Source organism: Dasypus novemcinctus, chromosome 12 (assembly GCF_030445035.2).
Source record: "Dasypus novemcinctus isolate mDasNov1 chromosome 12, mDasNov1.1.hap2, whole genome shotgun sequence".
NCBI lineage: Eukaryota > Metazoa > Chordata > Mammalia > Cingulata > Dasypodidae > Dasypus > Dasypus novemcinctus.
The window spans coordinates 76,177,829-76,184,739 of record NC_080684.1 but is presented as its reverse complement, the minus strand read 5'-3'; the positions used below and the strand labels follow the sequence as shown (position 1 = coordinate 76,184,739).

The following is a 6,911-nucleotide window of genomic DNA, read 5'->3' as shown; positions in this document are numbered from 1 at the left end:
CAAATACTTGTCGAACTAACTCTCTTGCTGAATATCCGGTTTCTGGACTCCAGGGTGCCAGGTAGAGCTTTAGTAGCTACACCTGTGTTGTTACCTAAATCCTAAGAGCAGCGCAGGTGGGAGCAGAGCAGAGCCAACAATACTTTCATTCCAAGCTGCATGCTGAACACCCTCTGAATTCTGACTCATCTCTTAATCCACCTGAGTGCTACCAATCTGGCCCTGTGGGGAGTCACCTTCCGGATCTGACTTGCTTCCTGAGACTTGGCAAATGGAGCGCTGTCATTGCCAGTCATCCTGAACATGTACGTTTTGTTGCTTTTGTTTTCATTGACTCACGGGCAGGAATGGAAGAGGGAGAGAGTACCCGCAGAGGAGGGCCCTGAGAGCCACCTTTCTCCACTGGGAGAGTTTCTTGAGTTTGAATCCAGACTCTTCTGCCTACCATCTCTTTGATTTTAGGTAAGTCACTTAACCTTTCTGAGACTCAATTTCCTAGTCTCTAACAGTGGATTTAACTAACATGTTCTTCATGGAGTTCTTGCAAAGACTTGATTATTTATAATAATTAAGTGATTTGAAAACCCTTTGCAAGCTGTCTGGCCCCGAATAAATGTTAGTTGAATTTCAATCTCAATCTAAATCCTTTGATGGCCATCCTCCAGAAAGCTCCTTGTTTGACTTTTGGCAGTATCTCTGAAAGGAAGGTGTAAATTGGCTTTGTCCACATACATGCCCTCATCTGCCTGGGTGTATTTGGGTATGAATTTGCATTTCCATCCTGTTTAATCCTTTCTCCAAGGAGACCTACCCACTCCTTTCTCCTCTTTTTCCAGGGGACCTTGCCTCCAAATTTACAGCTTCTTCTAACCCTGCTGTGCCCATCTGTACTTCCAGCTAAGACCTCTTACAGCCCTATCCTTCCTCATCCTGCCCCTCTCCCCACTGTCCCTCTAATTGTTCCTTTCTTACTTTGCCCCCTGTAGGATAACCTTGTTTCAGTGCAAACACCACTATCGAGGCACTATGGGAAATGTAACAGGAATAAGCACAGTGCTTCCTACAGCAGATGTCTAAGCTTTTTTCATTCTTTTTGTGTTCTGATCTCACAATTCCCAATCTTGACACAAAACCACATTTCTTAATCTTCTGTATGATATATGATTATTTCTTGTTTAGTTTTCCATAAGCACATTTCAGTTGTTCCAAATAGAAAAACTTTTTTTTCTTACCCATAGAACTGGACCTTGAAATTGTTACACAATGCTTCTAGCCATGAATTTTTCAGTTAAAAAGCTGGTGGTAAGAAATAACTGAGGGCTTACAGTTAAATCTATGAATATTTAGTATGCAGATAAAAGATGAAATGGGAAGCAGTCTTTTGGCATTATTCATGGGCTTCCTTGGCTAAGATTTAGAATAAGGATGGAAATTTTTCTCAGATGAAAGTCCATTTATTTTCTTCCTTTAACAATGGGACCAGTGGCTTCTTTTAGAGAGGTAAATAGCTTTTGAGAAAAATGATAAGGGTATTTCAAAGGATGCTGTTTAATATTATCATATGACACATGAATGTCATCATTTAAGGCAGAGTTTAATGTTATATACTGTATTCAGACTGTTATATGATTTTGATGTGTCACAAAATTGAAATTATAATCTCTGATAGCCTAAGATACTGCTTTAATGGAGTTACTAACAATAAGATAAAGTTTTGCATAAAGCTTTTCATGCTTGTTTTATTCTTTTATTTCAAGTGCTTTTCATGAATAAATCTGCCCAATTCTCCTTTATCACTTGCAGAGAAATCCATACAGTTAGTGAATACATACAGAAAGTATGTGGTGATTTGGGTTCTGAGCAGCCCAAGTGAAGAGCAGTTTCTACCTGTAAGGGAAGACACCTCTTCTCTGAATCTTTTCCTGATTCTTCAACCCTTAAAACAGATTATGTCTTTCTCTTCCCTTTCTCCTTTGTGATACCCTAGTGTATTAGACATTTATATACATCTCTGTTATAGCCCTTTTTATTTTTATTTTTTTAAGATTTATTTATTTCTCTCCACCCCCTCATTGTTTTGCATTTGCTGTGTCTGTTCATTGTGCACTCATCTTCATTTTTTTTAGGAGGCACCAGGAACCAAATCCAGGACTCCTGTGTGGGAGGGAGGCACCTAATCATTTGAACCACCTCTGTCCCTGCTTTGTTGTGTCTCTCATTATGTTTTCCTCCTTGTGTCTCTTATTGCATCATCTTGTTGCATCACCCTGTTGTGTCAGCTGGTTGCACCAGCCCATCACATCAACTCACTGTCTTGCTTGTCTTCTTTAAGAGGTACTGGGGGAAGCAGATGTGGCTCAACAGATAGAGCATCTGCCTACCACATAGGGGGTCCAGGGTTCAAATTCAGGGCCTCCTGGCTAGTGTGGTGAGCTGGCCCACACATAGTGCTGCTGTGCCCAAGGAGTGCCGGCCCACACAGGGATGCCCCTGCATAAGGGTGTCCCCCACACAAGGAGTGGCCCCTGCACAAGGAGAGCCACCCCGTGTGAAACCGCAGCTCGCCCAGGAGTGGTGCCACACACACAGAGAGCTGACCCCGCAAAACGATGCATCAAAAGACACACAAATCCCCAGTGCCACCTGATGAGAATACAAGCGGACACAGAAGAACACACAGCGAATGGACACAGAGAGCAGACAATGTTGGGGGGTGGGGGAGGCAAGAAATAAATAAATAAAATAAATGTTAAAAAAAAAAAAAAGAGGCACTGTGAACTGAATCTGGGACCTCCCATGTGATAGGTGGGAGCTCAATCACTTGAGCCACATCTGCTTCTCTATAGCCCTTTTTATATTGTACTCTATTTGCCTGTCATTCTTCCTGACTTGCCTCTTATAAATTGGAGTGAAAAACTACATTTATTCATCATTGTCTCCCCAGTGAAAGACCTCTCATCACTGAGATCACAAAAATCTATTTGGTGAAGTAAAGGTCTGTATTGCTACCATCAATGCTAAGAAATATGGAACATTTTTATAGAACTGAAACCAGAGCAACCTGCACATATGAAACAGCATATGGATGGCAATCCATGCTCCAAGTATAACCAGCTTCTTCACCTTTTGAAGGGTCCCATCAATTAATTATTCATTTTCATTAGGAATTACTCAAACTCTATTAATGTTTGAAAATTATAGCTTAGGGTTTTCTCTGGACTCAAATTAATGCTAAGATTTAGAAAGACTTCAAGGACAAAAATATAACCCCTTTGGAGCCCATCAATATATTGTGTACTAATATTACAAGACCATCCTAGAAACTAGTCAGTATCCTATTTTTGAGAACTTAGATTGCTCACCAACAAGACTATTGTAGTTGGGATAGCAAGGAAAAAGAAATGTCAGAAACAAGTTGTTAAAGCAAGTAGACCAGTTATTTGTTAATTATTATTGGTTTTCTATTAAGTGTGAAGCCAAGTGCTTTTATGTATAGGAAACGAATGGCATTATGTCTGGAATCAGCTTGCCTGGGTTTAACACACAGCTCTGCCATTTGCTGTAGGTTTGAAATCTTGGTTAAGGCAATCAACCACTTCTTGTCTCAATTTTTCATCCACAAAATGGAGCTAATAATAAAACCCACTTCATAAGGCTGAGATGAGGATTAAATTGGAAAACCCACCTTAAAGAACTCATAACAGTTCCTAGCAAGCAGTATGTTTCCAAGAAATGTCAGCTGTTGTTATAAGCAGGTTAGTTAAAAAAAAGCAAGATAATGAGTTCACTTAAAGGAATATTTCGAGTGGCTCAGTTCCCCCAAAATACATTATAATGCCACAGAGTCAGCACATCTGAAACACAGACTCTCAGAATTTGGTTGAAATTTTTATTCCCAAAGAAGGGTTGAGGGGAAAGAAATGAAATTCTTCTAGAATCCCAGAATGCCCTAGCTAATTGTCCCCATACGGAGGAGCTACATAGGGAATGCACGACTGCAGCATTAGCTCCAGTTTGTTGCTCCTGCTCAGGTGTTTTACTTCTCCATAGAAAAAGAAAAAACAAAGCAAAACATTGGAAGAGGAGAACCGGATAGAGACTTGATGTTTAACAACAAAAGGAGTTAACACCCACAAGTCATTTGCTGCAGAGATCAGATAAATAGGATTATTTCCAAATATTAAGAAATTCAGGAGTCCGATGCTTATTTCCAGTTCTTGGATGGAAGTTCTTTTGCTTTGATTTTCCTTTGAAAGTTGGGTCTTGTACTTTGGTCAGCTTTCATTTTTCTACTTGTTTCTAGTGCCAGTTTTATTATTGTTGCTGCTGCTACTCCTGTGAAAAGGGAGCCCCCAGGACCTAACCAATGTCATCATGGGACTTAAAAGTCTCCTCCACAGGCTGTTTCTGGAAAGACCTCACCATAGCTCCAGACCATGGTTTTGAGGCTAAATCTGTGGGACAGGTCACTTCTCACTCAGTTCTTCCAGAGAACCTAAAAGACAATCTCAAGTCCTATCTTCCCTAAGAATAGGAAGCAATGAGAGTGGAATTGCTACCAAATAGCTGACAGCAGATCTGTAAATTAAACAGACAGCAAACAGTTCCTTTCAGGGCTGCAGGAGCAAAGACAAGAAAATCCAGAAAGAGAAGAGTCTGAGTAACTATAATCATCAATGCGTTACTGGAAAGAGGCAATATCGAGAGCTTTGTGATTTGTAGTCTTTTCTCTGTATAGTTTGCTCACAAGAGTGTTTGAATTTCATGAGTTTATTTAAAAGCCCCTAATTCCCTGCCTTATTCAAGTAAAAATAAAACAAAATTGAAACAAAAAACAAAAACCCAACCAAAAAATAATAATTCAAATTTCTTTGAAAAATAAAGTATAGCAAAGAATGATATCTATTTACAAACTTGTCTTTATACTCTTAGAGAGGAAAAATAACATTTGAAAAAAGCTCAGTGATGGAATTAGAGCACAAATTTACCATTCATAGCAAATCAAGTGGACAATGAAGAAAAAAGCTTCTTTACCTTTCTATAACTGTTCAAATCTTCCTCATGAACCCTAACCCCACTGGGAGAGGAGGAGACAGATATTAAATATACGAAATAATGGTGTCTCAATATGTTTCCATTTAAAGACTCTCTTTTCAATAACTCACCATATTTCAGGTGATTTCTCAGTCTTTTAGTTTTTCTTTCCTTCTCCTCGGTCATCCTCAACATACCATCTGTGTATAAGGAACTGGCCGCTTCACAATTTGATAGCGATTTAGTGAGGGACTTCTGATCTGCAGACTTCACTGGTTTCTGCCATGAAGTTACTTAACTGGTCTGGTTTCTGGACTGTAATCAACTGAGATGTGCCTGTTTCTCCTGGCCTGTAACTTATAAGAACCCACATCCCAATACCCTGGTGCTGGCCCTGACCCTTTGTGTCCAGAAGCAAAGACATTCTGCAGCTGAATTGGCACCACCCTCTCAGCATCTCTCCATTGCCTCAACAGGGAAGTTGGAAAGATTTGTAGTCCTTGCACAGCAACTAAGACTACCAAGAAGCAGGGGAATTTTTTCAGGCTCAATCTACTGAGTTTCTTCCCTTTGTCAAGACTGTGTTATTGCTCCTATGCCATGTTGGACACAGCAGCATACCACAAGATGGGATATCTCTAGAAACTTGCATCCCCCCTCAGGTTATCCTGGAGAAGTAGACCAGCAATATAGATGCTCTGAGGAAGGGCTTACATGTCAAGATGGACTTACCACACTCAAAGTATCAAGATGTACTTACCATGCCAAAAGGAAGAAGTTGTCTCTAGGACTTAGATACAGGTATCTGGTTTCTTTTTTTTTTTTTTTTGGATTTTTATATTTTTTATTTTTATTTTTATTTTTAGGTATCTGGTTTCTTTACACTCTATTTTCACTCCTCCCATACACCACTGAGTAGGAGGGACAAGCTTTGTGCTTATTCATGTTAATGCCATGGATTTCCCCATCATGTCTCCTTGCACTTTGGTCACTAAGCCTACAATTCAGTCTAAGTGGTGGAAGAGGCATCCTCATTATACTCTAGAAGTATACTCTTCTTTAAATGAGCTAAATAGGACAATTCTTCTCATTGTGAAGTTTTTTATTTGCTATATGTATTTAGTATATTTTGGTACATTTGCTCTCCTGATATAATTCTGGGAAAAGACAGTGTGCTAGACTGAGTGAGAGGGCTCAGGGGCTGAGTCACAAAGGCCTGGGTTCAAATTCCTGCCCTAACACTCATTCCCTTGAACAAATCATATCATCTCTCTAAACATCTATTTGTTCATCTCAAAAATTTAGATAATAATATTTATACGATAGGTTGATTACAAGGATTACAGCAAGCATCTCGATCTTAACATATCCACAATTTTACTCTTGATTTTCTACCCTATAGAATTGCTTCTCCTCCAACCTTCGCATCTCAGTAAGCAGCAACTCCTTCCTCCAAATTTTCAAGGCAAAAACATTCGGATCATTCTTGCTTCCTCTCTTACTCTCATTCCCCATTCAAATTGTCAGAAAACCCTGTTTCTTTGTTAAGTATATCTAGAGTCTGACCGCTCCTCATCATCTTCACCTCTAGCACCTCAGTCCAAGGAAGAATTACTCATCGCTTCTTGGTTAAGGTAATGGTAAATTCTGATTCGGAATTTCTCAGTGGTTTAACACCAAAGAAGTATGGCTCTTACTCTTGATCAATGGGCATTCTCTTGCTTACTTATTCCACCACAGCCACACTGGCTGTCCTGTTATTCCTCTAATAAATCAAGCACAATTCTGACACAGGACTTTTGCATCTGCTCTTCCCTTTGCCCGGAACACCCTTCTCCCTGGATATTCTCAGGGATTATTCTCTTAGTTCCTTCAGG

General features: G+C 39.8%; 1 long non-coding RNA gene across 1 annotated transcript in view; it reads left to right on the top strand.

Annotated features, from left to right (window-relative positions):
• Positions 1 to 301: 301 nt before the first annotated feature.
• The window catches only part of LOC101444255 (uncharacterized), a 46,921-nt gene continuing 40,311 nt past the window's right edge, over positions 302 to 6,911 (top strand). Inside the window, exon 1 of the long non-coding RNA XR_188234.4 lies at positions 302 to 462. This is a non-coding gene — a long non-coding RNA (uncharacterized lncRNA). The remainder of the gene's footprint in view (positions 463 to 6,911) is intronic.